General features: G+C 31.4%; 1 protein-coding gene across 2 annotated transcripts in view; it reads right to left on the bottom strand.

Annotated features, from left to right (window-relative positions):
- The window catches only part of LOC131436512 (uncharacterized), a 53,885-nt gene extending 44,327 nt beyond the window's left edge, over positions 1–9,558 (bottom strand). Inside the window, exon 1 of one of the 2 annotated variants that reach the window (XM_058605255.1) lies at positions 9,127–9,558. The gene's annotated coding sequence lies outside the window, so the exon portion shown is untranslated. The remainder of the gene's footprint in view (positions 1–9,126) is intronic. The other variant, XM_058605254.1, reaches the window with a different exon arrangement.
- Positions 9,559–17,417: the final 7,859 nt, after the last annotated feature.

Here is a 17,417-nt window from a genome sequence, read left to right as displayed (position 1 = left end):
TCGAAATGATCATGATGCCGGTTTTATGGGATTGTCACAATGTTATTTTCGAGGACTACCTCAAAAAAGAGAAAAATAAAAGCATTAGCGTGCATTAATGGAGCGATTAAAGGCCGAAATCAAGGGTTTAGGGCTAAAATTACTTGTCCATCTACCTTGTTCACCTGATCTGGCCTCCTCGAACTTTTATCTGTTCCCAAACCTCAAATCATTTCCGAGAAATCTATGTGAATTTTGTTATGGAAATTTAGATCACTACTTGCGGAACCTGTATAGCTAGAATAAGTTTGTACGGCCATCAACTAATATGACCTATAAATTTAGAAGATGTTTTCCGTTCTCCACGAATCTTAAAATCTATCAGAGGTCTTGTGGATTTTTGTGATTTATAAATGGACATTTAGGGGGTCTTACACATGCGCAACTGAAATAGCATGACAAAAAACGTTAAGAAATGTATTACCTTTTCTCGCTCACAGTCATAATTTTTATTTTAATACCTAAAAATGATAGTTCCACTGGAAACGTTTAAAGTGTCTGTTAAAAACGTCGATAAAAGGTGCACCGAAAACTATGTACATAAATAATCTATTTTTTTTATCTAAGGCCCCTTCCAAAACGGAAAAGGGACCTGAATTTAACCTTATCGATAAACCATTGATTAATTTTATTCCTTACAAAGGTTAAACAAGAGATGGTTCGTTACACTACGATAAATGCAAATGATTCGACACAGGCATAAATAAAATTGCTACATAACATTTCATGACCTAGTCTTTTTGTCTTTCTCATATAGAAAGGATTTGCAATCACTGTGAAAAACTACTGTTGAATCTAAACCCGATGGGCCAAGTGTTAAATGCCATTCGAATCTGTGTGTATGTGATAAAAATTTGCAATTGATTTTTTCATGAATTTCACAAATTAGAACTATGTGTATTGTCAACAAAAAGGTCGAGATCTCAGAGATGACAGGATCAATTTTGATCAAACTAATCGCCAATGAAAAGTCATCTCGTCATGTATTTTTGTTAAAGCGACTTTCCCGCCTATTGCAGTGCACAGTGGTCCCAGTTACTCCAAAACGAGTTTTCTGTTTGCGCTTTTGAGGTTGATTTTGGAGCCTTAATGCTTTAAGAAGAAATTTCGTTTGGAATTGTCCACTTCACTTGATATGATCAAAATTAACATTAAACCACCTAGAAGTGAGACTAAAGTAATAATTTGCCTCCATTTCGTGATAGTGTACTCATTTCTTCGGATAAGTTGTAGACCATATTATTACAAGAAAACAAACCGAACACATGATCTTTTTGAAATGTTATGTTTTTTATCGGAGATACAGATACGTATTTCGGAATGCTTTGTACATCCTTCTTCATTGTATTGGTTTTAACAGTTTTACTTATAGCACAAACTAATTAGCAGTTTTGTTTAAAATGTCTGTCTCAATTGATCTCAAAAACAAATCTGATACCAAAATGTTGACACCTCATGTTAATACCTTTCAAACAAGCCATTATTTGTTGAGATCCGTCTATTTGTAACGGAGATATTGACATTTTTGTGGAAGTGTCTTTCCCCAGTAAAACAATTTTGAACGCTTCGAGATAAAGCGATGGAAGCAAAGCAAAGCACTGTTTGACATTTTGTGCGTTTTTGCCTTCTTATATATAAAGATTATGCAATCACTGAGAAAATCAACTTTTGAATCGATCGTCATATACCATTCGAATCAGTTCTTCGAGATTACCAAGTATCAGTTTGTGTGTGTGTCTGTGTATGCGTGTGTGTTAAAAAACATGTAGTCGCTTTTCTCGCAGTTAATTGGACGAATGTTCACAAATTTAGATTCTAATAAAAATCTTCTTAGTCCTATAGCCTGCTATTGAATTTTACCTGTATCGATTCCTTAACTTTCTCAGAGACTGCTTAACCTATTAGATTCTAATGAAAGTTTCATCTACAAACTAAAATTCATATTAAAAGCCCTATGCTCCCATACAGGGTTCCTGAATTTTATTTAAATCTCACTTCTGGTTCCGGAGCTACAGGGTGATATGTGTAACGAAATTAAAATAATGACCTGAACATAAAAATTAATTTACGATTTCTCAAAAATGGCTACGTTGATTTTCAAAAATTTCGAATCAAATGAAATAGTTTACAACCCTTAGGTGAATTTAACTGACTTCGGCTGGTAATAGAATTCCGGAAGTAGAGGAGCTCAATCGTTTTCTCCAAAAAGGACCAATCAAATTTCATAAACAAAAATTTAAATTAAAAGACTTCCAAAAGTGATGAATTTTATCCGATTCCAATTTCCGGATAAAAATGAAAGTTTTGTTAAAATTTTAACCGTTATGGAAGATTACGATACCCAAAGTCAGGCTCAAAACTACCCAAATTTATTTGTCATTATAATTTACCGACATACAAACCGTTTTGGGATATGTTGATCCCTGAATACCGGTTCTGGAAGTACCGTAAACATTCAAAGGCACAATTTTATGACTTTATAGAATTTCTCTTTTCGATCCAACTTGCAGTTCCAAAATTACAGGGTTCATACAGTCATTTATAACGACGGTCAAAATATAATTTCAGAAAACTAAAAACACCAAAGAATATTCATGCAAAACAACACATGCGGACTGATAAAAAAGATATCATCTCACTGCTAGGTGGTTTAGACACGTTTCTTTTTTCACTTTAACAGGGAATAGGAGAATGAGTGAGAAAACAAGAAGAGTCGTCTGTCTTTTACTGAGTATACTTCTACGTGGTCATAGAAGTTTTGAGTATCTCATTTGACAGTCACTTTCACAGTACCGATTACAGTTGATGATGATTTTAGTCAGTCTTTTAAGGTCATTCGATGTGACTGACAAATTGCAATTCTGAGTAAGACCTTTCATTTGAGTCTAAGTTCGTGAAAATCGACTCCGCCGTACATTAACACTGTCCGTTTTTTGTGTTTTTGATAATGATCACTTTTTCCGGTACTTCCGGGACCGTGCACCGGGAGCAGGTATTGCTGAAATCGATTCGTTTGGTCACCAACTAACATAACCGGAACCGAAAACCAGATCCGGATAAAATTCTGCATCAATTTCTAGGTGCAATATACCTTTCATTCGAATCTAAGTGAGGGAAAATGGGTTCAGCCGTTTCTGAGAAATTAGAGCACGTGCCCCCACTGCCCTTCTATAAAAGCGGACCTGAAGCCTATAATTTCAGAACCGGAAGGTGTATTCAGATAAAATTAAATAAGGTTCTATGGGATTTCAAGACATTTCAATAGCAGACTATGGGACTATAGAATCGTTTTTTTTATTTGAGTGGTCTTTGAGAAAATCGAGTGCGCTTTTCTTTCATTTTGTTTGTACATTTTACCCCGTTACACTCGAACTGGAATAACAATGAGCAGGCTAGGAGACTATAAGATCTTTTATTTGAAACGAAGTTTGTGAAAGTTCAAACTTTTCGTCAACTTGTGGAATTGTTTCCAAAAACCGTTCTTTGTACTATTTATATTTTATCACATCCTGGAAAATTCGAAATCAGAAGATGCCATTAAATACGTCTGGGTAACAAAATCTGTTTGAATGAAAGCAATGTTTGAGTAAAACTATGTTTCGAAGCTATAAATACGGTTTTGCTGAGGCAGAAGGAATTTAAATTAATGCTCGTGAAGTTGTGCAAGGAAGCGTTAGATCAATGATTCTCAAGGTGATATGTACAATATATACGAGGTCTGTTCAAAAAGTTCCCGGAATGTTTTAATTGCGCGCGTCTGGAGAGTCCGGTGGTCAAAATTTTTTTTATTGTGTTGGTACATATGTCCCTAATGTATGGTGAAACTTTCAGCTGTATTCATTGTTTACATTCTGTCTTGTAGCGGCTTGTGTAGACGTGTTTTTTTGAGCTCGGCGATTTTTGTTAGTTTAAACAATGGAAGAATTGAAGAGTCAAAGAATTTGTATTAAATTTTGCGTAAAAATGAAATAAAGTGTAACCAAGTGTACGAAATGTTACAGAGAGCCTACGGTGAGTCTGCTATGAAAAAAACAAGTGTTTACGAGTGGTATAAGCGTTTCCAAGATGGCCGCGAAGACGTTGAAGACGACGAACGCTCCGGTCGACCCAGCACGTCAATAATCGATGAAAATGTGGGAAAAGTGGAAAAAATGATAATGGATGATCGCCGAATCACTATTAGAGAAGTTACTGATGAAGTTGGCATATTAGTTGGCTCATGCCATCATATTTTTTCAAATGTTTTGGGCATGAAACGAGTGGCAGCAAAATTCGTTCCAAAACTGCTGAATTTTGATCAAAAAAACAAACGCTTTTTTGGCTAAAAACACGACTTTAATCATGCCCCAACCTCCTTATTCACCAGATATCGCTCCGTGTGTTTTTTTCCTGTTCCCAAAGTTGAAGAGACCCATGAAAGGACAGCGTTTTTCTTCGATTGAAGAGATAAAGGCAGAATCGCTGAGAGTACTACAGAGCATTACAAAAAGTGACTACCAGGGGTGTTTCGAAGACTGGAAAAAACGCTGGCATAAGTGTATTATATCTAGGGGGGATTACTTTGAAGGGGACCATATAGATGTAGACGAATAAATAAATATTTTTTTAGAAAAATGAGAATTCCGGGTACTTTTTTAGCAGACCTCGTATACCTGCTGACATAACTTATCAGCGTATATATATTTTTAAAAAACCGACATTTGTGCATGAGTTACTCTATCCCGAGTCAATACTATAGTGATTGGAAATCTGGTTTGTGTGTCGTAGTTAGAAAGTTAGATCGATGAATGTATATAATATAGCACGTTGTTTCATCGTGTTTCATTGTGTTAGTTACCCAAGTAACAATTTTTGTTATGCTAGCTTATTTGTGACTAGTTTGCAACCAGAAATTTGAGTTATTGTTACTAACATCTAACCACTTGCGTGACTCAAAAAGCGCAATTTCTACTAGTTTCGATGACGGCTAAAAATAAGTTGTCGTTACGTTGTAATGCCATACTGAAATAACTTATTTTTCATAACTTGAAAAAAACTTGTTTTGAAGTAAACTAGTTGAAACTTTGTCGCCATCGACATTATAAACATTGAAAGAATCCATAATGTTTTTCTATCAACAATAAAAAGACAGTATAGTATTTGAAATTACAAATTTAATACAAGGTACAAATTTCACAACGATTTTAAAACTGTCGAGCGGAGTTAAATTTCAATTACCTGTTTTTTATGCGCCTTCAATCAAAACCTTTTTATGAAGATATGAACAATAAACAACGAAAAAATCTTTTGTTCAGAATGCTCAAAATTAATCCAAGTACAGTGTTCAAATGAAAGGTATCACGGTCCCATAGATTACTATTGAGTTTCACTCATCTCGAACCGGTTCGGGAGTAATGGAGTAAAATGAACAAAAAAGTGAAGAAAAAGTTCACTCGATTTTCTCAGATACTGCTCAAATGATTTTGTTCAGCTTGTATACAAATTAAAGGTTTTATCTTTCTATAGGTTCTATAGTTACGGGGTAAAATTTGCAAAATGATCTGAAAGAGTGCTTTCGATTTTCTCAGAGACCGCTCATCTAATTTCCACAAGCTTTCAAATAAAAGGTCTTACAATCTTATATAACCATACCTAATTGCATCCGGTTCCGGAATTATAAGCTGATAAGTATAAAAATCAAAAGCCAATACCATTCAAATAGTCTTAGAAATAAATTGGGCGGGTATAGTTAGTTAGTTGATTTTGGGTGTACGCCCAAGTAGCAATCCGCAACTAGTTCTGATGCGACTAAGTCCAAACTATGTTGCAACAAGAGCACGAATATGTTTTTTATGTTATACTGATTAAAACAAGGTGGCAGCAATGTTTCTTCATAACATAACTAGTTACGAAATAGTTATTTAGGTTTCAAATCACCACATCTTTTTGTCATATTGAATTGATTATAAATTATAAGCTACCGTTACTTAATCCAAACATATCTTTATTATCAACTATGCTTCTAGCTACTAGTTAAAAATAAGTTTATTTGACTCCAATATTCGCAACCCGTAACTAGTTCTAATACCACTTAGCCCAACTATGTTGCAACAAGAGCACGAAGATGTTTTTTGTGTTATGTAAATCGTTACGGTGAATTGATGTAGCAATAACTTAGATATTATAAGATTGTAACATATAATATCTATATTGATTCAGATAGCTATCGGTGGGTTTTCCCAACGTAATGATAACGGAAATGCAACCTAAAAAACATTTGTTGGCTTGATTGTGGCGATCACACTATGGAGTCGCAAGAAGTGTATAAAACATAAATAAAACCAGGATATTACTTTTTTCAAAACTACTTTTTGACGATAATAATGAAAGGCAGAATAGTCATTTTTGTTCTATGCAGTTGTTTAAATTTGAAGAAAACAATATAGAGATTAAACATCGATTGTGATATTACAATTATCATGAACTGTGAATTTAAAATAATGAGAAAGTTGACATTTTTATTGCTTACACACATAAATATTCACAGACATTTTGCGTACTCGACGAACTGAGTCTAATGGTATACGATACTTGGCCCACCGGGCTTCGTTTCAAAAGTCGTTTTTCACAGTGATTGCCTAGTGATATGAGAGTCCGCTTAGTTTTAACTTTCGGATATTTTCTCAGATGATATCATATGTTAAACCAATCACTTCCCTTTATTATTATGTCAACACATAAGCGAACAGAAGAAAATTGTTTTAGGATTTTATTCTATTACACATTGATGCCCACACAACAAACTGTCTATATTAAAACTGATGCATTTATTAGTGTTCAAGCACAAAACTGCGAACAGAAATGAAGCAACAGACTTTACCCAGCCTACAACGTGGCGGACTATTTGATTCATGGGGCACTACACCTTATGTCTTTCCCAGGCATTGACACGCACCCAAAATAAAAAAGCGCCTCAATTAGAAATCGAAACACCGAATCCAAGATCGAATGCAATGACATCAAGCCTACATTTTTCTGCAAAATTCACCAACTCAGTTTCAATTATAAACTGTTGTTTGCCAAGGCACACCGAACTAATAATAGAGCAGTGTGTGTAGTAAGCCAAAAAATTACTGACCTGGAGAAACCGACGCGTTCGAAATTTATTAAGACGCATGTTGGTGTTGAACAAAAAAAATGACACAAATATCTAACTCTACTATCTACTACATAAATAGTATAGTATATAATATATATAGAATAGTAATAGTTGTAACATAAAGTTTTTTTGTTTATTAAGTATATAAAAACATACCAAATTGAACTAAAAAGAAATCATCCTCTGCTAAACAAACAAAATATTAAAAAAAGTTATTCCATGACATTTGACCATGCCCATATTTACGCTTCAAACTGGCCGAATGGTACAATGAATTTCGTTTAAATGAGCTCCGTTTGTTCTCCCGCACCTAAGTTGGTTTCCGCCATACAACATCCACAAATTATTTTCTCATAGTTTCGATGCTGGTTTTTAATACTTCTTATGACTTTACCTATCCCTTTAGGATTGAGTAAGAGAAACCCCAAGGTTTACATGAAGAACATATGTCGGAACTATGGCAGAAACTAAGGGAACCCTCTCTATTCTCCCTAAATTCAACGCCAGGAAAGACATTGGCGGAAGCGAATGTCGAAACCCGCGTGCATGTTCTTCTCAGCTTAACCGTTGTTTTTCCATCCCATAATGACTTTGCCCTGACGATGGTGGTTATTATACAGCTGAGTGAACCTATATTCCTGGTTGTTTTCACTCAATTCTTGTACCATCTATCGAAGAGGAGTATGGTCTAAGATTGAAACGAAAGAGTGCAACAAGGGAAACATGCATTTATGCAGTCAGACAAGGTAAAGCCGTCTGTGTAGTTTTAAGGGAGGATAAAAAAAAACAAAGGCTCACAACAGAAAAGTTTCCCTTCGCTGGTAACAAACCAAAACTAATTATAGTTTCATCATCGGCATGAAACGATTCAGGGAAACAGGTTCTTTATCAGAGAATAGATTCATGCATCGCTGACCGCGAACCTTCTATTCCCAAGTTTCTTCCAAACACTAGTTAGGATGGTGTTCCTGCATGTCGCAGTTGTTAATATATTTGAATCCCTAACAATTGCATTTGGTTAAAAACCCAGTTGTTACGAAAAAGTGTATAGCGTAGCAGTTTTTACGACAGCTACCGGAATCGTTCATTAATTTAATTGATATTAAATAACATGAGATTCTACTTTGCTGAGAATTGACAGAGGTCAAGTTTGAAAAAGATTTTTTTAACAAAATACCACTAACAGGGCTTAGATTACATTACGATAATCGTCGTAATAGCATTGCAGTTACACATTGTACGGGTAAATTGGAAAAAGTTATTATCGCACGCATATCTTTCATGTTCCAGAAATGAGAAATTAGTTTACTATTTATCGCAAATAAAACTTTTCAATCTATTACCCCACAATTTGAGACTTTTTTGTGAAAAAAATTGTCTCCTTGTTTAATACGTTGAATTGAAATTATTATTTATTAGCCTCATATGCTAACTTAGCCCATAAATGCCTACTGCGCCATTGTCATACCGCATACAGAGAAAATAAAAGCATGAACTTGAACCGTAGATCATATATATACAGAGCAATAGTACGATAGCGATAACATAATTCATAAGTTTAACGGTTGATAATTATAGAAACTGCGATTCGATTCAATAGAACATTTCATGGAATTGTGTAGAAAATGGGTCATTAGAAGGTTATAAGAACTAAGGATCGGGTATGTGAAGTTTTACAGTATGCGAATCTCGATTTTCAAATGTATCTTATCACAATTTAATTTCATTAATCACACAGCACATCAAATTTCAAACATATCTTTCAATATCACATTCTTCATAATATTTAATTCCAGAAATATTGATTATCAGATTTATTTTTCATAGGTTCATTTGATTTCCTTTCTACTTATTTCGTGACCACGGATCGATTCAATAGTCACATAAATCTTTCGTTAGCATAGCCACTGTTCATCGTAAAACCGGTGAAAATAAAAATATTAACTTACTCACTTTATTGAATTATTCCATGCCACAAGTTGCTCTCACAACATGATGAAATATTGGTTATGCTTTGCAGGAAACTGTGTTATCAGCATAATCACTTAGGCCTATAATTTTTTTCCTCTGTTATGTGTCTGCACTCTTCACTTCGGCATCAATCAAACCATAACGATCTAAAGCTCTGTTCACAATTTTCGAATTCACATAAGATTGATTGATTGATAAACTAATTCCAAAGTAGAAAATGATCAAACTTCTTTCCTTTACGCACATAACTACAATAATGGATCAAGCACGCTGAAAACATAAACACACGAAACCAAATAAGGAATATTTTCCCACACATCAAAACACACAAACGCTAAAGCCGATGCAAACTGCCGAAACGGATGCGGAGCTAATGTTTCTAACTTGACAGCAATACCGCGCACGTTGAAGTCGTCTGACTGACTAAAACCAGTTGCGATTCAAACATTGCGCCTGGAGTTCATTCAAAACTATCGCGAAGCACGTTTTCATCTGCCATTCTTCGTCGTTTTCGTCATCCTCTAGTGCACATCAGCAGCCGTGCGCGACGATGAGAATGCCAGGGGTTGTAAACCATGGAACGGGAGCCGATCGAATCCGTTTCTCGTGTTTCATCGATGTAATTCCATAATATTTATAGCTATTTAAGTTATTTAGTATAGCACTTTCTAGTATTATCAAAATGTATTCCCAAAAAATGTAACTATTTGTGCAACCTAACACTCGGCTCAAAGTTCACAGTATCAATACGAAGATTTTTGTTCGCTTCAAAAGAAAGAATTCCAACCGAGATTTATTTTTTAGAATATTATAATTAAAATGAAAAGCAAAGCTTTGGTATTACATTCCTGCAGTGGAATTTGACCTTCTGTTTCAACAGATTTCAAAGCCGATTCAGAGTGTACAGAACCGTTGCATTGCTGGTGCTACGATTCTACTAACACTTTGAATCCTTCCAGGTCGAGGTTCGAACATACGACAACTGGTTTGTAAGTCTGTGTGTGTATGTGTTTGTAATAATCTGTGTCTGTGTGTGTATGTGTTTGTAATATATAAAATGAACATGCATTGAATGATCTATTAAAAATTAGAAAACTCGCTTGAAAAAGTGATTGATTATTGCATTTTAACAACAACAAATATATATATATGAATTAAAAATTTCAATTTCTATGAAAAAATACTTGCTTCGATCCGCCTAGTAGTGAGACTATGCTTCTCTCATTGATATTTATTTGAAAAAAAAAACGATGCCATGCCGGAAACTACAAAAACCTTAAAATTTGAACAATTTTGAGACAACTTTTCTAAATTACGTACCATTTTTCGCCATCACCTATGAGATCGTTTTCAACATCCATCGACCTGTAGTTCCGAAATCGGATGATGGATTAGGATAAAATTCAGTAGTAGTCAAAAACAGTGACGCCCGATCACAGCTAAATATGCTCGGTTTTTCTAATCAATTATTCATTTGTTGCCTTTCTCATATAGAAAGCTTATGCAATCACTGTGAAAACCGACTTTTGAACCAAGGTCCGGAGGGCCGAGTGTCATATCCCATTCGACTCAGTTCGTCGAGTACGGAAAATGGCTGTATGTGTATGTGTGTGTATGTGTGTATGTATGTATGTAACGTTTTTTTGAACTAACTTTTCTCGGAGATGGCTGAACCGATTTTACCAAACTTATATTCAAATGAAAGCTCTTTAGATTTCATACTAAGTTCTTGAATTTCATTTTGATCTGACTTCCGGTTCCGGAGTTATGGGATAAAATGTTCAAAAAAATGAAAATATGTTTTCAAGCTTTTTTCAAAGATGACTAAACCGATTTTCACAAACTTGTGTTCAAATGAAAGGTCCTGTGGTCCCATACGAAATTCTTAAATTTCATTCGAATCTGACTTCCGGATCCGGAAATATAGGGTAAAGTGTGTTAAAAATTTATACCATCACCGAAAAGGGCAAAAAATTCTAAAAAATTTCAAAATCGACCTCAAATCTTCTCCAACTGATAGTTTCTATCAGTAGACGGTCAAACAAACCGATTCCGGTTAATCTTTCAAGAATCGAAGAATTCTATTTTGAAGAATACCACAATATTATATATGATAGTATGTTTGTTATGAGAAAGGCATCATTACACCACAAGGTGGATTAAAACAGCTTTTTTTCATATGTTTTCACATGCAGGGTAGTTTAAATGACAAAACAATTCCCCGGATAGGAACTAGCTACGGGTTCGAGTACCGTCTCTGCTGTAGCTTTTTCCCCATTTTCATTACCCTTTGGTGTTCGCATGTCATTTAAAACTTGAAATAAATAACAACAGATATAACAGTAATAAACTCATTTAGAAGAAAGACGTCATTAGGGGAAAGTAGTATAAAGAGTTCTCTATTGACTAAAGCGCCCTCCTCTTTTTTGAATATTCAAGACTTTTAACCTGAGGAAAATTTACTTGAGGTTTTCAAGGATAATGTGCGAAACTCTTATTCCGGGTTGGCGGTTCAATGCATAGGACGCTGGTCTTACAAGCCAGTTGTCGTATGTTCGAGCCCCGACCTGGAAGGATTCTTAGTGTCAGTAGGGTCCATAGTACTAGCCATGCAATGATTCTGTACACTAAGAATAGGCTGCGAAGTCTGTTGATACAGAAAGGCCAAATTCCACCAAAGGAATGTAATGCCAAGACTTTGCTTTAAATAATGTTGTTTACATCCAGTTTTATAAAGAGTTGGATGTAATTCAATTCGCAAAAGACAATAACAATGTGCACTATGTGGAGCACTAAAACATTATTTTATTTATTCATTTAAGTACAACATTCCAGCATATGGAAGATAGTGCTATAGAAGTGCGTGTGCATGATCTTCCCTCAAGCGTCATCGATCCTTATATTCGCAAAACTATGTCCCAATACGGAGAGATTCTCTCTATCGAAAAAGAAAAGTGGAAGAACTTTTTCCCCGGTATTCTAAATGGCGTACGTTTGTTACGCATACGCTTGAAGAGGCCTATACTTTCTTATGTGACATTCGGTCAGGGTACAAGAATCCCGTGCAAATCACTTGTTACCTATGACAATCAGATGGCCAACTGGATGGAGATGATGGAGACAACTACACCAAAGGACAACGGTGCTTCCCTCACACCAACCCCAAGCAACCCTAATACACCTGTGGCAGCCACCAACAACAATGAAGCATCCCTTTCAACGGAACCATCAGTATCCCCTATAGAACAAAGTACACCAGCTTCAGTTAACAACTTACCCTCCAACCAACCAGCAACTGCAACCAATGTACAACAAGGTGCATCTACAGCAACTAGCAACGAACTCAACACGGAAATCAACAACAATACCACCGATGCGACAATGGATGACGAGACGAACCAGGAACAAAGTGCTCCTCAATCCTCACAGGAGGGAAATGTAAGCTCCTCTCTCCCTATAAAAAGGCTGACAACGAGATCCAATACAAAAAAAAATCCTGGTCCTGTGGTCGGTTATGGTAGTCGGGGCTTTCAACATGTTCTTCTTGATGGTTTTAATTTTCACGGTTTCAACCAAATGAACACCTTATTACACTGAAATTCGTGTCTACTAGATCTTGTTCTTTTAATCGGCAATTGAAGAGAGATCTGAGTGAATCTTGTTCTTCCTAACGATACAGCAACACCGATTTCTACCATTTCCTCGTCAACTGAAGCTCTGGCGGATATGGATACTGATCACTCCACAATTAAAGTTTCATTCAAACTACCCATACCAGTCTTTTACGCAGAACCAACCGTATCACAATATCTAGATTTTCGTCGAGCAGATTACAACGTATTGATCGACTTACTTTTTCGGACAAACTGGCATGTCATAGAATCGTTTTCCAATGTTAACGAAGACGCTGAATACTTCAGCGCTGCGGTAGTTTACGCTATCTCCTGTGCCGTTCCTTTCAGATGTCCTCCGCTGACGCCTCCATGGACCAATCAATGCTTACGTTCCTTAAAGCGTTCTCGTTCAGTCACTCTTCGGCAATATTGTCAGGCTCCTTGATTCAAACGCCTGTTAAATATTAATAGCAACAGATATCACCACTACAATATTTCCCTTGGTCTCAGTATATTAGACGATCCTAGAAGAGTCGTAAACCCAAACTTTTTTGGTCGTTTGTTAATACGAAGAGAAATAAAACTAATCTACCACGCTCCATGTTCTTGGATAATGAAATAGTCTGTAATTAAAACGAGAGGTGTAACTTGTTGACTACTACACGACATGACATCTAACACGATCGATTGTCAGTTTGGTTCTCTAGGATTGAGACAGTTCAACGTAAATGATCCAACACAGTTGCCGTCATATGAGGACCGTTGCCATCTGCTGAATATTGAACCTCAGGAGTTGAGAAAAACATATGCTCAAGCAACATTCGCAGCGAAATTATTACTGGGAGCAGTTGACTGTCCTGCTTTACTCGAACGCTTGAAGAGACCTCTCCGACAACGTAATCTTCTACTTCTAGAAACTCGGAACACAGTATACAGACAGCATGAGCCAATCAGATTTATTTTCCGACGGTTCAACGAATTTGCTGAATTTTTTTATTTTTATTTTTCACAAAATACTTTTTATCAAAAAGTACTAGACCTTTTCCGTGTTATTCATGGCAATAATTCAGTTTACGTTGAACATACCTTAGTTTTTACTTGATTTCTTAATTAAGGCACATATTGTCAGATGAAATATAAGACCGAATAAAAAAATAAACAAATAAACAAATAAACAAAAAAAAAACAAATAAACAAATAAACAAATCAACAAATCAACAAATAAACAAATAAACAAATAAACAAATAAACAAATAAACAAATAAACAAATAAACAAATAAACAAATAAACAAATAAACAAATAAACAAATAAACAAATAAACAAATAAACAAATAAACAAATAAACAAATAAACAAATAAACAAATAAACAAATAAACAAATAAACAAATAAACAAATAAACAAATAAACAAATAAACAAATAAACAAATAAACAAATAAACAAATAAACAAATAAACAAATAAACAAATAAACAAATAAACAAATAAACAAATAAACAAATAAACAAATAAACAAATAAACAAATAAACAAATAAACAAATAAACAAATAAACAAATAAACAAATAAACAAATAAACAAATAAACAAATAAACAAATAAACAAATAAACAAATAAACAAATAAACAAATAAACAAATAAACAAATAAACAAATAAACAAATAAACAAATAAACAAATAAACAAATAAACAAATAAACAAATAAACAAATAAACAAATAAACAAATAAACAAATAAACAAATAAACAAATAAACAAATAAACAAATAAACAAATAAACAAATAAACAAATAAACAAATAAACAAATAAACAAATAAACAAATAAACAAATAAACAAATAAACAAATAAACAAATAAACAAATAAACAAATAAACAAATAAACAAATAAACAAATAAACAAATAAACAAATAAACAAATAAACAAATAAACAAATAAACAAATAAACAAATAAACAAATAAACAAATAAACAAATAAACAAATAAACAAATAAACAAATAAACAAATAAACAAATAAACAAATAAACAAATAAACAAATAAACAAATAAACAAATAAACAAATAAACAAATAAACAAATAAACAAATAAACAAATAAACAAATAAACAAATAAACAAATAAACAAATAAACAAATAAACAAATAAACAAATAAACAAATAAACAAATAAACAAAAAAACAAATAAACAAATAAACAAATAAACAAATAAACAAATAAACAAATAAACAAATAAACAAATAAACAAATAAACAAATAAACAAATAAACAAATAAACAAATAAACAAATAAACAAATAAACAAATAAACAAATAAACAAATAAACAAATAAACAAATAAACAAATAAACAAATAAACAAATAAACAAATAAACAAATAAACAAATAAACAAATAAACAAATAAACAAATAAACAAATAAACAAATAAACAAATAAACAAATAAACAAATAAACAAATAAACAAATAAACAAATAAACAAATAAACAAATAAACAAATAAACAAATAAACAAATAAACAAATAAACAAATAAACAAATAAACAAATAAACAAATAAACAAATAAACAAATAAACAAATAAACAAATAAACAAATAAACAAATAAACAAATAAACAAATAAACAAATAAACAAATAAACAAATAAACAAATAAACAAATAAACAAATAAACAAATAAACAAATAAACAAATAAACAAATAAACAAATAAACAAATAAACAAATAAACGAATAAACAAATAAACAAATAAACAAATAAAAAAATAAACAAATAAACAAATAAACAAATAAACAAATAAACAAATAAACAAATAAACAAATAAACAAATAAACAAATAAACAAATAAACAAATAAACAAATAAACAAATAAACAAATAAACAAATAAACAAATAAACAAATAAACAAATAAACAAATAAACAAATAAACAAATAAACAAATAAACAAATAAACAAATAAACAAATAAACAAATAAACAAATAAACAAATAAACAAATAAACAAATAAACAAATAAACAAATAAACAAATAAACAAATAAACAAATAAACAAATAAACAAATAAACAAATAAACAAATAAACAAATAAACAAATAAACAAATAAACAAATAAACAAATAAACAAATAAACAAATAAACAAATAAACAAATAAACAAATAAACAAATAAACAAATAAACAAATAAACAAATAAACAAATAAACAAATAAACAAATAAACAAATAAACAAATAAACAAATAAACAAATAAACAAATAAACAAATAAACAAATAAACAAATAAACAAATAAACAAATAAACAAATAAACAAATAAACAAATAAACAAATAAACAAATAAACAAATAAACAAATAAACAAATAAACAAATAAACAAATAAACAAATAAACAAATAAACAAATAAACAAATAAACAAATAAACAAATAAACAAATAAACAAATAAACAAATAAACAAATAAACAAATAAACAAATAAACAAATAAACAAATAAACAAATAAACAAATAAACAAATAAACAAATAAACAAATAAACAAATAAACAAATAAACAAATAAACAAATAAACAAATAAACAAATAAACAAATAAACAAATAAACAAATAAACAAATAAACAAATAAACAAATAAACAAATAAACAAATAAACAAATAAACAAATAAACAAATAAACAAATAAACAAATAAACAAATAAACAAATAAACAAATAAACAAATAAACAAATAAACAAATAAACAAATAAACAAATAAACAAATAAACAAATAAACAAATTTACAAATAAACAGATAAACAAATAAACAAATAAACAAATAAACAAATAAACAAATAAACAAATAAACAAAAAAACAAATAAACAAATAAACAAATAAACAAATAAACAAATAAACAAATAAACAAATAAACAAATAAACAAATAAACAAATAAACAAATAAACAAATAAACAAATAAACAAATAACCAAATAAACAAATAAACAAATAAACAAATAAACAAATAAACAAATAAACAAATAAACAAATAAACAAATAAACAAATAAACAAATAAACAAATAAACAAATAAACAAATAAACAAATAAACAAATAAACAAATAAACAAATAAACAAATAAACAAATAAACAAATAAACAAATAAACAAAAAAAACAAATAAACAAATAAACAAATAAACAAATAAACAAATCAACAAATAAACAAATAAACAAATAAACAAATAAACAAATAAACAAATAAACAAATAAACAAATAAACAAATAAACAAATAAACAAATAAACAAATAAACAAATAAACAAATAAACAAATAAACAAATAAACAAATAAACAAATAAACAAATAAACAAATAAACAAATAAACAAATAAACAAATGAAAATTGTTCATCATTTAATAATTAAAAGGATTCAAACCATGAGCAATATATCTTTTCCCATGAGAATAATCATGTTCTGTAAATGCGTTAATTGAGCAAAGTATTTCTTTCAAAACTCGTTACTCCAATTTTCTACCCGGATATCACTTTAAACCATCTGCCTCAAGTAATGTGAAGAATTGCTTAATAGAATAATAGTAAGGTAAAAAGCGAACATTGAAAAACAAGAACTACTGAAAATGTTCACTTGAACCTGAGGCATATTCATTTTATAATTGTGATGTTTTTCCCACCGACTGAC

Source organism: Malaya genurostris, chromosome 3 (genome assembly GCF_030247185.1).
Source record: "Malaya genurostris strain Urasoe2022 chromosome 3, Malgen_1.1, whole genome shotgun sequence".
In the NCBI taxonomy this organism is placed as follows: domain Eukaryota; kingdom Metazoa; phylum Arthropoda; class Insecta; order Diptera; family Culicidae; genus Malaya; species Malaya genurostris.
Note: the sequence above shows the minus strand (reverse complement) of the source record. Positions and strands in the feature narration are given on the sequence as shown.